The 19,406-nt window shown below is 33.0% G+C and overlaps 1 protein-coding gene and 1 long non-coding RNA gene across 9 annotated transcripts in view; one reads left to right on the top strand and one right to left on the bottom strand.

Annotated features, from left to right (window-relative positions):
- Positions 1 to 19,406, bottom strand: part of tmod (tropomodulin) — a 271,736-nt gene that overhangs the window by 122,256 nt on the left and 130,074 nt on the right. The window lies entirely within an intron of this gene.
- LOC112210731 (uncharacterized) lies at positions 11,005 to 11,557 on the top strand. The gene is made up of 2 exons (XR_002945276.2): positions 11,005 to 11,231; positions 11,336 to 11,557. It is a non-coding gene; the product is annotated as an uncharacterized lncRNA (long non-coding RNA).

Below are 19,406 nucleotides of genomic sequence, written 5' to 3' on the forward strand. Positions count from 1 at the left end.
TATATAACAAAGTTTAATAGGACATTACGTTAATATATAACAAAGTTTAATAGGACATTACGTTAATATATAAGAAAGTTTAATAGGACATTACGTTAATTAACACATATTTGATCGGTAATTTTTTGTACTGCTGTTCAGAAAATGCTGTATTTGGCCATGGTGGCCAAACACATTGGGTTGCTAACTACACAGCGTACCCATCAATCCATAATTGGACACATATACTCTACAATACACATAAAAACAATGTACCATGTTAAAAACCATATCTTTTCACTGATTTTTTTTTTAATTCATTTAAAATAAATTTTTACTTACGTATTTTAATTCATTTTAATTATCGATTTTCTTTGCATTCTAAAGTTAAAAAAAATTCACAAAAAAGTTTTAATAAATTACTGAAAATACAAAATTATTATTCGTTGAAAGGAATATGGTCCGGGTGCGGTCAAGAAAAACTCAAATAGTAGAAATATACTAATTTAATGAGCCAACGCTTCGCCCCACGTTGCAGGGCTTCGTCAGGGCTATTTTGACGGCAGTCAAAACTAAAAAATCATTTTTTTGTTTGTAGCCCTGACGAAGCCCTGCAACGTGGGGCGAAACGTTGGCTCAATAAAATAGTATATTTCTACTATTTGAGTTTTTCTTGACCGCACCCGGACCATATTCCTTTCATCTTTACACACGGTCAATCAATAATCTTCCATTACTATTTTTTTGTTCTTTTTTGACCGCACCCGGACCATATTCCTTTCATCTTTACACACGGTCAATCAATAATCTTCCAAAATTATTATTCACTTTTTTATTAAATAAAGTAAATTATTTTTGAATCTTTAATATTTCTTCAGGGCAATAGTACTGTAGTATGTTTGAAAATTTTCCCGTACGAAGGGGAATGCAGCAAAAGTAAAAGTTATCACAACACTCACAATGGTATAAATTGTCCCAACATTTTTCGTTATCAATTTCAGACAGATTACATATTGATTAAAATTACATCAGAAAATTAGCAATAATAGACTGAAATAAATATTCGAAAACCCAAGCTATTATATTGTGAATAAAATTTCATTTTAAAATGTTTTTGTTATGTTTGCACCATTAAGCGATGCATTTGAACCTGAAATTAGTTCTTTTTTTGGAATTATCTCTGTTTTATAAATAATAGAATTTAATTAAAATCATATAAAAGAATAAGAATCAAATTATAATATTACTTTTATAACATACTAATTTGGATTATTATATAACATTTGGATATTGCTCATCTTTTTGCGAAATGACGAATTTTCGTCTATATAAGTTAAGGAACCTAAAGTAATAACTATGTAATCAATAATCTTGCTCTTTCTAAAATTGAGAAATGAAAATTATTGTAAAAATGGTCCATTTGGTTCCTTCATAATTTCATATCTGCGTTTAATAAAAAATATACAATAGATCAATTATTCGTTAAAGTCTGCCACCAGAAACGGTATTTCTGTTTTCATGGCTTCAGCCTTCGCCTGAGGAATGGAATGGCCGGTAACAAACTGGCTGATCGGGCAGTAAAGGACTGAACTGGCTGATCGGGCAGCAAAGGACTGAACTGGCTGATCGGGCAGCAAAGGACTGAACTGGCTGATCGGGCAGCAAAGGACTGAACAGACAGCAAAGGACTCCATATCGCGGAGTGGCTGTGGATGACTTCATTGCCCTCATTTAGTGGAGAATTAAATTGGTAAGGAAACAAATGAGGGCAAATGTTACTAACAGTAAATTAATCAGAAGTGACTTATTTCCTTCTGAAGACAGGAGCTAGTTTTCATGAGCTTTCGAATAGGTCATAGGCGCCTGACCCAAGTTAAATAACATAAAAATCAGTGAAGACTAAAATGACTTTATTCTAACATATTTACAAGAACTACATGTTACTGTTACACAGTCTCTATCTTCTTACTTAGCTATCTAGTCTAGGAAATATATATGAACACTTGAGAAGAGGGAGTAGGAAGAATAGTGAAATAGGAGAAGGGGTTTGGACCAATCAGATAATTTAGGAAATTAGGCGGAGCCTAGAGAGCCTATGAAATTAGAAATAAATATCTGGGAGGGGGAAAAAGGCGTGACTAGAAGCAGGGTGTGAGGCTTCCAAGAAATTGGAAACTAACTTTCATGTGTTAAACATAAAATAGTTAGACAGATGCAAGTACATTGTGAGATGACAGCATGTACCTGCCTAAGTGTCAGCCCTTTCTATTATATAGGATAATAAGGGCTTGAAAGGGCTGTTAGAAGGGTCTCTGGGGCCTCCTCAGAACCTAGTCGTTTTTATTGGGTTCTTTTTACTATAAAATTGTAAGAGAATGTGGACATATGCAACCATATGTCTAAAGTGACATAGGTTAAGTTGGGCAAGGGGCTATTGTTTAAATTGATAATACCGGTTCCTTAACTCCCAGGGTTACCTTATGCCCGCGATCTCCACCTGTATGCCAGACTTGCGGAACAGGACTTCACATAAAACACACCATAACTGAATGCAAGGCAAACGACTGTCTCTAATCTTTGAATGAATTACCAGCAGATCTTCTTTAAGTTTTGCAGGATAACAGACTAAATAAACTTTTTTGAATTTCTGAATCACTAAAAACTTTACCACAAGGTCCCATTTTTCAATAGCTATACATTTCAATACGGAATTAAGGCAATAAGGACTAATAAAAATTTCAGAAATTATGAAATATAATTTTTATAAAAATGAACAGTAAGTTTTCAATATGCCTGAATTTGGTACAACTTGGGGCTGATCCAAATCAAAATGTTACAGAATTAACCAAATTGTAAAAATTGATTCGCATTTTCGTCTCATTTTCTGTTTCAGAAATAATTTAAAACGGAGTAAATTTTTTAATTACTCTGAGGCCTTGGACGAAACAGTCGAAGGAACAAAATGACTGAGGATTGATTAATGGTGTCTTAAATGAAAATAGAGTCTCCATTTTGGCAACTGTCACGGAACTGCACACAAAGTTGGCCAATTGTTGATTTTTTTAATTGTTTAAATATAAAACCAAGTTACTCAATACCATTTAATTTAATTCCTAACAACTGCTTTGGTAGAAATAAGTTGGCTAACAAAGTTTAATTAGAACTGAATCCAGTCGATTCCTTCCTGGCAGCAGGAATAGACCGAAACTTAAAAAGTCTTATTGCGTCGAGTCTATTTTTAAAATCAAATAACTACTAGAATAGAATAAGTAAACACTACAATTGCTAGATTTAGCGATGTAAATAGTTCAATTAAAGTTTGATGTAAATTAATATTATATCTACACATTGGATTAATGATTTAATTAATTGCTTATTATATCTATTTAGTTTACAGCGATAAATAACATTATATAATAAAAATATGTTCAATAAACTGCAGCAAAAGGAACAAACTGGATCTAATTAAAAATTAGAACCGGAGGTATAAAATCAAACGATTAAAATGTTTTTCGTTATTTGAAACCAATATTTCGGTTAAGGGTATTAAATGGCGGCAATATAGGTAAAAAGAGCAAACAATCAGCTCCCTAACGGTTGTACTCCTATCAACGAAGGAATCAGATAAAAATTAAACGAGATATGAACAATGGTCACAGGAAAAAAAAAAATCTTCCAAATCAAATTTCTTTCAATAATGATATTTAAAGCATTCTCAGGACGCTATTTTAGAAAACAAATTGTTTAACCTACTTTACTGAAATCTTCTTTATGTTTCTTCAAATTTTAAGTGAATAAAAAATCATTTAGTATAATCAATAACATTTATTTTTATTCTTCAGAAAGAGAAAAATCGATCAGCATATAACAACCATGACAATCATGAAAAAATGTATACTTTCTAAGCTAGGCATCCAAAATGCTTAATTTTGTTAATGTTTTTTTACCGAAGAAATCGGAACAGCCTATAATATAAATAGTCAATAATATAATAGCCTATAATATAAATAGCCTATAATATAATAGCCGGGAAAATTCTGAACATTTAGCCAAAATAGACCCATGACAATCGGATGATCGGTATGGCAGTGCATTAACTTACAACAAACAAATATGGAGTTTTATATAATAGATAAATACTAATTGAACTTTCTCCCCCTCCCTCATCATCTATAAATGTCATTGTTTTTGTTATTAACTTTTCTTTCTTTTTTTTTCTCTCTCAAGAATTATTGTTTGTATCTACTTATTTTATTTTATGTTATATATATGTTTAATAATGTTTCGTTATTATTCAAAATTGTTCAATATGTACAATGTTGTAAATTGTTAGGGGTGACCTTGGCACTAGACTACAAGTCCCCCCCCCCCAAGATCTATCGTTTAAAATAAATTCTAACTGTTATACTAACCGTGTAAGGCCCACCAGGGCCCTGTTTCATAATGAAAGCTAATAGTATTAGTGCAAAATACAAGTATAGAAACTAGTGTGTAAAATTAGTGTAAAACTAATTACACTAATACTTATTTTTTTTATAATAGGGAGGACTATTAGTGATATTACAGGAGTTAAAAAGTACTAAAGTGCAAGTTACTATTGTACAAGTCAGTGTAATTGAATTAAGATAAATCTACAAGACTAATAGTATTAGTTTGTGCTTCATTATCAAACAGGGCCTTTATTACCGATCTCGTATTAAATAGAAATATTTTTTTTTTAAAATAATTTATTTATTGATATTTACAACTGTATACACATATATACAACAAGTAAATTTGCTGTAGGTGACATAGTGACATGATAAAAACATGTGGAGAATCTACCCACTGGTAGAACTCCAATAACATTTCTAGAGGAGAAGATCTCGAGGCCATCTACTTTTCAGACGCCTAGGAGGATTATTAGGTAATGAAGGAGAAGCCAGGTTAGAAACAAGTGGATTTGGGTGGTTGAGAAGTTTATTATGGAAGGAACGGTATCTGTTTCTGGCCAAATCGGCAACATATGGAATATTGTGGTCCTGATGGATGACTTGATTTGTGACACAGTAAGGAGCATTACGGATTTTACGAAGGATTTTGGACTGTAAGGATTGGATTCTGGAGGAATTTGATGGTTTAGTGGAGCCCCATAGCTCAACTCTGTATGTCCAGATAGGCCTTATAATAGTCATGTAGATCAGTCTTTTGTAATGGATTGGCAATTTAGACAGTTTGTCTAGTAAATGTTGTAATAGTCGGAATCTACGAGCAGTAAATAGAAATAGAAATTTGAAAAATTTTTGGAACAAGTTACACCAAGTTTCAAAGCTAATAAATTTATGTAAAGTTGGCTGAAAGTTTTCAAATAAAATAATATTTTTTTGAATAGAAATATAAATTTAAAAAAATATTATTTTATTTGTAAAGTTGGCTGAAAGTTTTCAAATAAAATAATATTTTTTTGAATAGAAATATAAATTTAAAAAAATATTATTTTATTTGAAAACTTTCAGGCAACTTTACATACATGTATTAGCATTGAAACTTGGAGTAACTTGTTCCAAAAATTCGCTAATGAATTGAAAATAGGAATTTAGACTTAAACTGAGGTAAAAATACACACAAAATTCAAATGGAAATTTGCAATAAGCCTCACGAATGTTACCGCTGGTTCAATGACATTTGAAGAGAGAGTGTTCGTGTACTGAGGCAAAACAAGTTCCTAGTGCATTGTTTTGTATCCAGTTAGGCAAGAGGCATAGCAATCCAAACTAGCTAAACCCAAGTTACAGCATTTCCAAAATACAGTTTGTCGAAAATAAAATACAGTGAATCATTTTATTGGGGAGTGAGTGAGATATTTTATGCTCCACCTGTGCGCTTGCCATATATGTCGCAAATCCAATACTTGTACATATACATGATCAGCAAAGGAAGAAACAAATGTCGCTATTCAGATGCTTGCATATTCTTATAACTTTTGTCGGTTATTGCATTCTATTTGATTCATTTTCATTATATAAAGGAACAAAATAAAGATCATATAAATGGTACTGTATAACCTTTATTATAAATGGTACTGTATAACCTTTATTATAAATGGTACTGTATAACCTTTATTATAAATGGTACTGTATAACCTTTATTATATTATACCTTCCTTATAGATTTTTTAACAAGAACTTTTCAATTTAATTACCTCAATAAATAAATTCTTTATAAATAGACATTTGTGCTATGTTAAATAAAAAAAAAATTTCTTTTTATTTATTGACATTTACAACTGTATATAAAATACAACAAGTAAATTTAACCATAATGACATAATGATAATGCTATGATACAGCATGTAGAGAAACTACCCAGTAGTAGAACTTTAAAAACATTTTACAATATAAGGTCACGAGGCCATCTTCTTTTGCCAGGAATGGAAGAGGAAGAAAGCTTAGAAACTAGTGGGTTTGGGTGATTAGGGAGTTTATTATAGAAGGAATAATATCAGGTTCGGGCTAGATCGGTTACATAAGGAACATTTAGGTCTCTATGGATGGTTTTATTAGTAACAAAATAAAGTGAATTAAGGATTTTACGAAGGATTTTGGATTGTAAGGATTGGATACGAGAGGAATTCGAAGGTTTAGTGGATTCCCAAAGCTCAACTCAGAATGTCTAGAAGGACCTTATTATTGTCATGTAGATCAGTCTTTTGTAATGAGTTGGAAGTTTAGACCGTTTGTCTAGTAAGTGCTGTAACAGTCGAAATTGGCGTGCAGTTTTCTGTCTTTTCAGTCTTGTGTGAGGATTCCGGGTTAGTCGTTTGTCAAGATGTAGTCCAAGATAACGAATCTGTTCTACAGGGGTAAGAGCCACTTTAAAGTATACTGTAGGGCAGTCGGCAGGTTTACGACGAAGAGCAAAGGTTATTTGATGGGATATATTTTTATCCTCCAATTTCGACACCATTCTTCGAGGATTGTGATATGGAAATCCAAAATAAACTGCCAAAGTTAATTATTAAGATTTGAAACTATGTATTAACACCAGATCGGTAGAATTTTAAAATATACAATCTTAAAATGGAATTGATTATTGAATGCGAAAGTTTGGGAAATTTTTTAATTAATTAACACACACTGAGCGGAAATATTGATCTGTTGGCAGTTCTAGAACAATGCAAACGTGTGGACGCAGCACAAGCAAAGGGCGCTTTGATTTGTGCCCAAAAACCGAGATCTAAGTTCTGTGCAGCAAATTCAGGCCAACTGATACAAGCCAATCCAAATAACCCAACCACCCTATTACATTCATGAATTTATCTTTGCTTGCCAAATGTGTAGAGGAACATTTGAGCATTTTCTGGTAAATACTATTCATAATGATGTACAAACAAATACTGTTATTTTTGTAGTATATAATTGGTTTCATTTCTATAATAACACTAATAATCTTCTTATATAACATTTATCTCCTTATAATACTTAAGACTATTCAACATGTTTTCAACACTATTTGTGTATCTATAATGTTAGTTATTTTCTAACCATTCTATAACTCTTTTTATTCGTCATGGTTATTGTTTTGTTTTCGTTCTTAGTCCTGATGGCAGTGTAAAATTCTGACCGAAACGTCGGTATTAAAATAAAGTGTTTAGTTATTTGTATTCTTACTGACCACTATCCATCTTCTACTTATTAAGATATATATATCCACGGTCATCTACTAACTCAATATTACTAGTAATTTTTACCTTTGTTCCATTTATCAGCTAATGTTGTTAGCTGCCATTATCAAGCAGGCCTTTATTTATTAGAAATCGATAGTGAACAGATGCATAATGTAAATAGACTAATTTAAAATCCTTCCTGATCACGGATAACAGTTCCAGGTGAGAGATCTGTTATGTACTGGCTCAACGCGTTTACTTTCCCTTATCCATTACCATATTATCACGTCATTTCGATTACCATATATCGACATAACACCTAAATCGATAAACAAAAGTTTAGTATTATATTTAAGAATATCATTTATAAAAAAAAAGTTTCTCAACTTGGATAAGAGCTGAGATGTAAACAATAATAATAATATCAATCAACAGCACAATATATAAATCACACATTGCTATTGAAAATATGCAAAAACAGAAAGTATGTTCAAAAAACTTCGAAGATGTTAAAGTTATTATTTTAACAAATTTAAGTTTGTTCATCTGTAGTTCAAATCAAACGTAGACATAAATACCCGATGTGCGTGATGTGATTGAGATAATGTTGGCTTAGATGTGTCACAGACAGAAATTGCTGTAGTTTGAAAGTTGAATCAAAGCCTCAGTTAGTATTCTGTCGTATTGATACTGTCACAACAGTGAAACAGGACGACAGTGCTTGTATACACAATATAACATGTTAAGACCAATCTTGATTTATTCTTTAATCTGTTTAATTTATAATTTTTAAATTCCTAACTCAGCTGTATTGTATTTGGTTTTACCATTTATTTCTATATTTACTAACTTCAAATCATGTACGGGTGTATTCCTTATAAATGTAAGGTAACATCTGTATTAGTGTTAAACTTAAAACAAGCTATAGTAAGAACAGGCGATTGCTACCTCTTTGGATTGTTGAGAAGTTAAACATCATTTCAGATATATAGTGCAGTAATTAAATAAATGACTAGTTGCAGAAATAAATACAGTTAGTTATTTGATCAAGTTAATTTCATTAAATGATTATTTAATGAATAATCCTTATATATATTGCAAGTTTTTGTTTGAGAGAGACTTTTTTTAGAAGTTATAATAAAAAAATTTGGTCCCAACACTTTCGTATTATCGTAACACTCTATCGTTTCGACCATTCCGGTCATTTTGAATGATCTGTCAATAAAAAACTTAAAAATTAATTTTAAAAACATCTTGAAAAAGTACATTTTCTACCTTATTACACTATCATAGTAAAACAAAGGTAATTAACATAAAGGTCAGGGGTTCAGTACTTTGTAAGGAAGTACTGTTACTAGACCAACGGTTGTGCAAGGAGGTGATTTGGTCAGGATCGCGCTCGACCGCAAGATTTTTACCCAATTAAGGAAAACCATTTTATGCGGCTGGGTGGACGCTGGAGGGCTTCCGATCCCACAACACTGACTCAAGGCTATATTGAAACAGAAAATAATTTCTAGCACAGTCGGATTCGAATCCGTGTCCTTTGAGTTTGTAGCACAGTGCCTTACCAATAAAGCTAACCACTCCCACTATATAACACTTAGACGGCATTTGGCCTTCATTGGTCAGGCATTGATGTGTTAGTTACTTCAATTTTAGATATCTACTTTAGAAATCTTTCCATAATATTGAAAAGCTATCATGATTATGAAAAATAAAGATGATGTTTATACCAAGGATCATGTCAACAATATCACATGTTTTCATTACATCTAACCAATCCAGCGAACTTTCACTTCGGAAAATAGCGAGAGAGCACTAGATAACAGCGGTGGGGCTATATAACAGTGAAACTATAACCTCCCCCACATCTCACTAGGACAGGACAGGGGATACGACACAGTTGGGAGTGCGCTGTGGTTTCTGCTCCACAGCTACCATTGCGATAATGGAGGGCCAGTGCTTTCTATTCCATCCACCGCAAAGGTGAAACAGGACTCCAATGACGAGGAATCGAAACGCCAGTTCTTTAGTTTCGTCATATTAGTTTTTAGTTATTCCATAATATCTGCCAATTACCTCACTGGGTCTGAATAGCTTCCTCACTCTATCTTTGACCTCTTATTTCCTTTTCTGAAGATTGCTAACTTGTGATTCAATAACAAAAGAATTCTGACACCTAATCCAGCACTTAGTTCCAACATAATTACTAATTACAATTACTGATTTGGACCAAGTGACGCCTAATTACAGTCTAGACTCATTAATTCCAAAATCAATAAATCAAAATCTCAATAGTTAGACATATAGAAGTCAACTCTACATCCCGATCGATTTCTAGATAAAACTGAACTTGAGCCATGAGCGCGACTCAAAATGAAAGCTAACTTTCGTAATAAAAATTACTACTTGGCGATTCCATACGCCCTTTGCATGTTGAATCTGGAGATCCTGGAACCTTTTTTTTTTTTTTTTTTGTATAACTATCCTGGTCATTTCTGAACTAATGGGTAACACCTTGGAAAAAGGAAAATAATGGAAACAGAGGAGTAGGGGAAGAGTACGAGTCAATCACTGGCTGCATTCTTTTTCAGTTTAGATTGCAATTGATGATGTTCCTATTAACCTTAGCGTAAAAGTTCCTTTTGTAGGCGTGGCCTTTCTTGGCTTCACTTTCATTTTGAAGAAGGGTATGGTTTTGCCACCGCCCTAGGTACCAACCTATTCTAATTATGGTTGGGGGTATCAAGTTTTCATTTCGTGGGACCACCACAGAAACAAAAATCGACTCCTTGGGCCGGATTCCAACCGGTGCCGAAGAAGTCACGAGGCCAAGTTTCAGCTGTAACTCTCTCGGCTACAACGGCCCACAGAGGTTCTCAAGAGTGTAATTCGGAGTTTCCGCAAATATTATACGTTTTAACCTTCTCCTAGGTCAGGTTACTTCACGTTTTCCCTTCCCCACAGGGAACCCAACTCGCTCTAGCGGAGTGACAGTGGACAGTGAGTGACAGTGGACTTACAAAAGTAAAACTGATTCAGGAATTAAAGTAGGTTATAATCGAGCAAATATCTAAATTTTGCTGAAGATATATGCTTCAGCCCTCTTTTTTTTTATTTGTATCATTTAAAACTATGATCCCATTGCATTGATAATTGTCTGGAAATAGGCATTTGCTAAGAGTGGCAGTGCACAAGTGGAGAAAAGAAGCATCCTTAGAGAGATTCGTTTGCTTTTCCTCGGTTGTACAGGCGTAACTTATATTTTCTAACTGATCTTCACAAAGTTTATAAGGCCCATAATGATAGCTTTTATTATCTTCGTTTATTTATTTACTTCACAGCTGCAATATACCTTTATTAATGAAAATAAATTAAATAAAGTTTGTTCCGCCAGCCACTTCTGAACTGTATAGAGCATTCCCAGTAAAAAAAGGAAAGAGCACACTCCGTAAAGTGAGAATTGGTTAAAGAAACGAGACCTCGAAACAAGTTCAATATTCTCCATGTGATAACAGTCCATATGATTATTTTTCTAAAAAGACTTAAATGTATCTAATGTATTAGGCGAAATATTTCCTAAATAAGAAATTCTTTTAGCGAGGTAAGTAATATACACTGAGTACGATTTTTATTATTATAACTTGCTACATAATATTATCATTGTATAATATATAATGATGATATTATGTATGATATTGTTGATAGATAGAGAGAGGAGATATGGGAGCGGGTGTGCGGGGAGCAGCGATGACAGTGACAGCCATCGTCTTCTGCACCTTGCTCTTCCTAGGCTGCAGGGACTCCGGCACAGTATCCTACCCCTTCAACTTCATCCCCATCCTTTGGCGGGACCAGAAGGAGGACAAGGAAGAGTCTGACCTAGGCTTGAAGGATATCGGCAAAAAGAAATAAATTATTTCTTCTTTATCAATCTAATTTATTAAATATTAAATGGATCAAATACGAAACTTCTCACGGTCAAAACTCTAAAACAGATAAGCTGCGACTATTCTCTACAACACAAACTTCGACTATTCTCTACAATGACCATGGCTTCTTATTTCTGACATGGTGTGATGTTAGATAGATAGATAAGAAGAAAAACATCTTCGAATTTGAGATTGAAATAGCCAAGGCTTGAGTTAAAAATCTCTATGTAGTATCTTGTAGGGAAAAATACCTAGTTCTCTTGATGGGCAATTTATACTGATATATGGCGGTTGTAAACAGGGAGAAAACCGATAGAGCTACCCTAGGGAGGTTATTTTTTTTTTTTTTGTGTAAGAACCGAAGAATTATAAAAATATATATATACATAAATAAAAAATAGGTAATAATGATTTATAGGAGGAAAGGAAAAGAAAAAGAAAAGTTAATAACAAAAAAAAAAAATTTATAGATTTACTAAAATAAATAGCTGTCTTGAAATAGGAATGCGCGGTAGCACCGTGGTAAGGACCGATGGCACTAACTCCAAGGACCCGAGTTCGAATCCGGCTGGGCAGAAAATTGTTTTCTGTTACACTAGGGGTATTCATGATGTTTAGTTTAACATGTTAAAGCGTGTTAAATGGAAAAACTCATGTTAAACGGAGAAATATTTCCTTCTTTTACCATGTTAAAACGATATAACATATAACATCGTTGAGAGTCTGTTAAATGAAGGATAACGTCACGAAACAGATCAGCTGAACTCGTAACTGTTTTATTTGTTGTCGTGTTAGGTTAATTACTCGTAGTTTGTGTTTTGTTTTTTTTCTTTTGTCATGTGTTTTAGACTTTTTAAAAAAGACAATCAGTAGCCAAACTTTTACACTTCTACTTTTCACTTATTTCAGGCATGTTGTATTAAATTACTGTAATCAAAACTTAGAATTAAACAATAACATGAAGGTTTGGAAGGAAAGGTTACTAAACAAGTTTCTCAGAAAATCCGTTAGGAGCTCTTATGCATTTATTAACATGACTTTAAATAGGGCTGCTCACAATCCTATTTTTATAACATTCAACACAATATCATGAATAGCCCTACTGTAGCCGTGAGTCAACTCCCGTGGGTTCTGGATTCCGCCGGCGTCTACTCAGCCTTATAAAGTGGGAGCCATTAATTGGGTAAAAAATCTGGCGGCCGATGATGACTCTGACCAAACCACCTCCTTGCACAACCGTTGGTCTAGTAGCAGTACTCCCTTACAAAGTACTCAACCCCTTCATGGGTTGTAGTGCTACAGATTATAATTTTAATTTTTATAATACATATTACTAATATATTTTTACTTTTTATATAATTATTATAATTGTATTATCCTCAGAGCAGACGGTACAACTGGAACAGTTATACCGATACACTATAATATCGCGGACAGTGGTGGAAGAGGAATAAGGTCATTACTCAATAAAGCGATGACCTGGCGGCAGGGACAAATTTAGCGATGACCCCGCTCACCCACGCTCTTTGCAATAAGCTTCCTAAACGGGCTATAATTTACTAATTGTACTGTAATAGCTAACACGGGTCATCGCAACAGCGGTCAGTATAATATAATAACGGTCACTCACCTTATTATTTATAAATAAAAATTGATAGAGTTTTTGAATAGTATTTATGACTTTGGATGCAAAGACATTACAAAAATTTTATAGCCGTATCAACGCTGATACTTGGCCGATTAGTATTTTTGTTTACTTTGATCAAGCTATTTATATCCTCTTTCCTTACCAGTTAGGTAAGAGAAATATGATCGAAGAAATATAATCAGGCCTAAATATGGACTTAAAATATTAAACTTAATAGTTGAGCAGTAAAACGATGTTTAAATTTGACATAGCAGAGAGGAGAGTCATGGGAGAAAAAAACTCAAGATATTCAACATTAGCTCTTTAATATTCAAATAATGGTCTGAAACGTTCTACGATCTAGCACAAGAGGTCCAAGAGGGAAAAAAAGTCCGTTATTTCACCCCAATTTTTTATTACTTTAATGAAAACTATGTCTAATTACTAGTCGAAATTGATAACTATGCCAAGTATAGGTAGGGGCAATACAAAATGGCAGCTGTTTCAAAAACTTAAAAAGAATTAATTTTGTATTCGGAGTAGGGCTGCGACATCGATAAAAAAACATCGATGCTTTTCAACATCGATGTTTTTTTAAACCATTTCTGTACCATAAAGACTGTTCTAAAGACTGACTACGCATGCTCCGGCCAGTCAGAAGTGCATTTCAATCAACCAATAGGACATGGACTCCAAAAAAAAATCAATGTTTTAAAATATCGTTGCTTGCAATACATTACCCAAAATACATCGATGTTTTTGGACATCAATTTGAATAACTTTTGACAGGCCGTAAAATTCGTGATCGTTGGAAGAGACCTTATGTTATTCAAATTGCTGTTCAAAAACATCGATGTAGTTTGGGTAATGTATTGTAAGCAGCATTATTTTGATATTGAACATTGATATCTCAAAACATTGATATCGAAAAACCACTTCCGACTGGCCGGACTATACGACGTCGTTGGAACAGACCTTGAGTTACTGAAATGGTTGTTCAAAAAACATCGATGATTAGAAAACATCGGCTTAAAAACATCGATGTTTAGAAAACATAGGTCTTAAAACATCGATATTTTCAAAACATCGACATCGATGTCGCATCCCTAATTCGGAGTACATGTAGATGTTTAAAACTACCAACATCACTAGAAAACCTAATAGAACATAATTTAAATTAGAGTAAATTTACTGAAATATGATTCGTAATAGAGTAGAGCTATTTACGTTCAATAGTTATCTCGATAAAGGTATTTAAAAAGCAACATTTCATAAAAATATATATAAAAAACAGTAGTTAGTGAATTTATTGTGACAAATCTTTATCTGAGCAACGATAAGAAATAAAGATGTCTATTAGTACTCGAATTAAAGCTAGTCTAATCTACTATAATCCTGTATATTTTGAAATCTACCAACAGCACTAGATAACTTCATTAAAGCAAATTTGCTTATTTTTTCTTTTTTCCTTTTTGTAACTATAGTGTTTGTATCTTTTCTAGCCCTGACGAAGCCCTGCAACGTGGGGCGAAACGTTGGCTCAATAAAACAGTATAATTATTTACTATTTGAGTTGTTTTTTTTTTACCGCACCCGGACCATATTCCATTCATCTATACACACGGTCAATCAATACTCTTCCATAAAGTGAATAGCTGGTATTAGAGCTCCCATTTTAGCAAATTTACTCTTCTTTAAATGATCTTCTCAGGTTTTCTAGTGTTGTAGGTAGTTTCAAAGATGAGGAGCTTGGAATGAAAAAAAAAATTGTTTAAAAGTCACCATTTTGTATTCTCCCTAACTATACTTGGCAGAATGTATTTTTTCTACTAATACAGCGATCATAATTTCTATTGATTCATAAAGCATTAATGAACTGTTCGTTGCCAAAAAACTGTGTTTATTTGGCAACACCTTAAGAATTGTTGAAAAAACTAGTTGATAAAACGAACGGAGGAAATGAGTCAGAGAAGAGCATCCTATCAGTTTCCGTTATTATTTTATAGTTTTTTGCGGAAGTTGCAAGAGGTCCTTCCATCATCTACTTTGTAAAATAGTCCTTAATGTCATTCCTTGTGCTCTTCTTGGGCATTATAGCAACGGGCGGGAAATATAAAGTTTTATAATATATTGATTGAGAAAAATATTTGACTATCATTGCAACTATTAGAACTTTCACAATTCACAAAAAGGAGAACTAAAGACAACAAAAGAGGTAACGTAATGGCGGTTGGTGTTAGTAAACAGAACGTTACCTTCACTGTCCTGCATAACCGTTCTAACGAAAAACCCAACTTACAGCGACACTATTGGCCAACTGGGCAACGAAATAATAAAAACAGTTCATTTGCTGTTAGTCCAAGAGCAGGAGGGAAATAAGTCAGTTGTTTTGCCCCCATTTTTGTGATTACTTTAATGAAAACTATGAATAATTACTAGTCAAAATAGATGAGTCTGCCAAGTATAGGTAGGGCGAATAAAAAATGCCGGCAGTTTCAAAACGTTAAAAACAAAAATTTCATTCCGAGCTTTTTTTGTTACAAACCAACAATACTAGAAAACCTAATAGAACGTAATTTAAAGAAGAGTAAATTTGCTAAAATATGAGCCCTAGTAGAGCTATTTACGTTCAATAGTTATCGAGATAAACCTTTTTAAAAAGCAATATCAACAATTCGTAAAATATAAACCGCAAAAACAGTAGTTAGTGAATTCATTTTGGAAAATCTATATCTCGAAAACTATTCGACGTACAGGTGTCTATTTGCACTCAAATTAAAGCTAGTTTCATGAGCTATGAAGTAGTTTATTATGTTTATCTTCGTACGAGTAATAGTTTACCTGAAATCTGCTGAAATAAATTGATTTCTAGTTGTTCGGACAAAGTTTTTTAAAATATCATAAAACTACTATCATTACGTAGATAGACGTTATAAACTACTGCATAGTACATTAAACTAGAATTTTTATTACTAAATAATTCAAAAATACTATCCAAATTATAGTCTCAAAACATTTATTTCATTTACACGTCCAACGTTTCGGCCAATTCGGCCATCTTCAGGGACAATCTTAATTTACTATGAGACATATCATTTAACCATTTTAAAAAAACTCCATACAGGCTATTCTGCCCAGGTCAAAACATTTATTTTATTACAATTAAAAATCACAGTCAAATTATTTCTCTTTTATCACTCTTTATACACTTTTATTACAACCAAGTGATAAAAGAGAAATAATTTGACTGTGATTTTTAATTGTAATAAAATAAATGTTTTGACCTGGGCAGAATAGCCTGTATGGAGTTTTTTTAAAATGGTTAAATGATATGTCTCATAGTAAATTAAGATTGTCCCTGAAGATGGCCGAATTGGCCGAAACGTTGGACGTGTAAATGAAATAAATGTTTTGAGACTATAATTTGGATAGTATTTTTGAATTATTTAGTAAAAAATTGCCAGTCTCAAGAAAGAAATTTAAAGATTATAAATAGAATTTTTATTTTTCGAATAGTTTTTGAGATTCATATTTCTCAAAAAAATAAAAATTCACTAACTACCGATTTTTCAGTGCATTCTTTATGAAACGTTGCAATTTAAAAAAGCTATATTTCGAGAACTATTGAACATACAGCTGTTATCACATTTACTCTACTGTAAATAATATTCTCATTAAACGTTTTCTAGTATTGTTAGTAGTTTAAAGATATAGATAGAGCACCGAATGAAATTATTTTTTTTTTTAAATTTTGAAACAGCCGCCATTTTGTATTCCCCCTACCTATTCTAGGCAGACTCATCAATTTTGACTAGTAATTATACATAGTTTTCATTAAAGTAATTAAAATGTGGGGGAAATAACTGCCTTTTTTCTCCTCTTGTACTATGTTATCAAACATTTGTCGTTCTTTCTCTCGCCCTGAGTCATAAACATTAATACATATGTACTTATATATTTATAATTTTACCATTACTTTCAATACCATCTCTATATACGATGTTTAGAAAAGTAAAACTTGATTACTCGAAGTTTTCATGAATTTCATTTCCTCCTAAGACATTGCCTATGGTTGTTTATAATAACAGGTTACTACACGCGTCCTCTTCGAAGGAGGTCTAAATATTATACACTAAAAAGAAAGATTGACATTCAGATTGATCATGTAGTGCTAATACTGAAGGATTGAAGGCTGCGAGTGCTTAATTTGTTTCACTTTATTCTGCCAAGAAAATACAATAAGAACATGTCCATCAATCCTGTTGGATATCTCACTTACACGTAAGAGTCAGCCTGACTGATAGTATAGAACCTTCATGATTCAAGAAATCGATACTTTTATTTTATATTGTTGTTGGTCATTCCTGCTCACCGTGGGAAGGTATTTGATAGATTACGCAACACAGAAGGTTACACCCTTCCTAATTATCCATCACATTTCGTATTAGTCAATACAGACCACACTCAGAGTATAAGATAAACCACATTGGAATAGTTGAGTACACATTTAGTCATAACGATAGCTGATCCGAAATAGTTGCCACTTACTCATCTCAGCTGCCCCACGAGTTATATATCCCGCTTCCCCCGACTCGAGAAGCGTACCAGCCCGCGGTAAACAGAAAATAATTTAAAACTGTTTGGAAATCGGGCATTCCTCGTCGCTCTATTCCTGGAGCGGTTGTCAGCTACATCGGCCAAGTTATTTTTTGAACGCCTCCATCTGGGATGGCTCTCTCTTCCAATTCGAAATTCAATTTTCCGATTATCCAACATCCAGTATATGAAGTAGCTATCGAATGCACTTGCATAGGATTTGAGCGAGTTATTACACAAGAATTCAATTTTTTAAAAACTTATTTTTATCGTAGTCATTACAAGAAATAATATAAAAACTCTACGTCCATTCGTTCCTCCTTCACTCTCTCATTTTAGCATTTTAATCATAACCTTTTCAAATGATAGTTAAATGTACTCCTGTGTACCGTACTAGTGGGGGGTATGGATTTTTTCAGCTCAAAATTATGACTTTTTAATGAAGCGAAATGTGCACATATTCCTATTATAACCTTTACACATATCATCAAATACAAACTTAAAGAAATAAGATCAGAGCTTTAGATCTACAAAAAGTTAAATCAAGAAAAGCTGATAGTACATTGTGTTCTAGCTTACCATGTTAAAAAGATATTTCCCAAATCAAATCGTGCCATGACTCACCTAGAAAAAAGAAAACAATATTGTAAAATTAAATAAATATAGTAATTACTATTGATATAATATTTTTAATAAATGGAAATTAAACTCAAATAATACATATTACTATTTGACCGCACCCACATCCATATTCCATTTATTGTTACACAGGGTCAATCAGGAATGTTCCAATATAATATTTTTGTTTTTTATTGAGATCAGAGTTCACTTTAAAAATAAAGAAATTAAAGGATGTGTTTTATTAGTTATACAAATGAGGCTCACTGGAGACAAAATTACAATTTCTGGAGAAAATTCTAAAACTCACAATTGTTATTTTAGCAAATTTAATCTACTTTAAAAGATGTTTTATTTTTTTTTTTTTTTTGCGGTATACAGGTTGCAATATATTGAGCGTGAAATAAAATATTTTAAGTAAATAAAGTAAAAACACCTGTATGAATTTGACAGCTGTCGGACAATTGGCTTGTGAGATATATCATTTTGTGTGAATCAACTTTTGTTAGTTAAAAAAAAATGGATAAAACATAATTTCATGGGTTTTTTGGGATTGAAGCGAAGGCTTGGCTTGGTAAACATTATCCGGACTCTGCACCAGGAAGATCAACGGTTGAGAAGTGGTTTGCTAAGTTTAAACGAGGCGAAATGAGCACTAAGGACAATGCATACAGTGGCCGCCACAAAGAGGCTGTTATCGACGAAAACATAAAAAATGTCCACAAAATAATTTTGGATGACTGTAAAGTGAAGTAGATCGAGCTAGCTGAGACTCTAAAGATATCAAAGGAACGTTTTGGACACATCGTGAATAAATATTTCGGAATGCGAAAGCTCCGTGCGAGCTCAACAACAAATTGGTGATTCTGAGCAGTGCTTGGAGCTGTTCTAGCGTAATAAAACCGAATTTTTACGTCGATGTGTGAAAATGTATAAAACATGGCTCCAACACTTCACACCGGAGTCCAATCAGTCAGCCGAGTGGGCAGCACATGATGAACCAATG

The sequence above is a fragment of the Halyomorpha halys genome, unplaced genomic scaffold (genome assembly GCF_000696795.3).
Source record: "Halyomorpha halys isolate HHAL.00 unplaced genomic scaffold, Hhal_1.1 Scaffold102.1, whole genome shotgun sequence".
NCBI classification, from domain to species: Eukaryota; Metazoa; Arthropoda; class Insecta; order Hemiptera; family Pentatomidae; genus Halyomorpha; species Halyomorpha halys.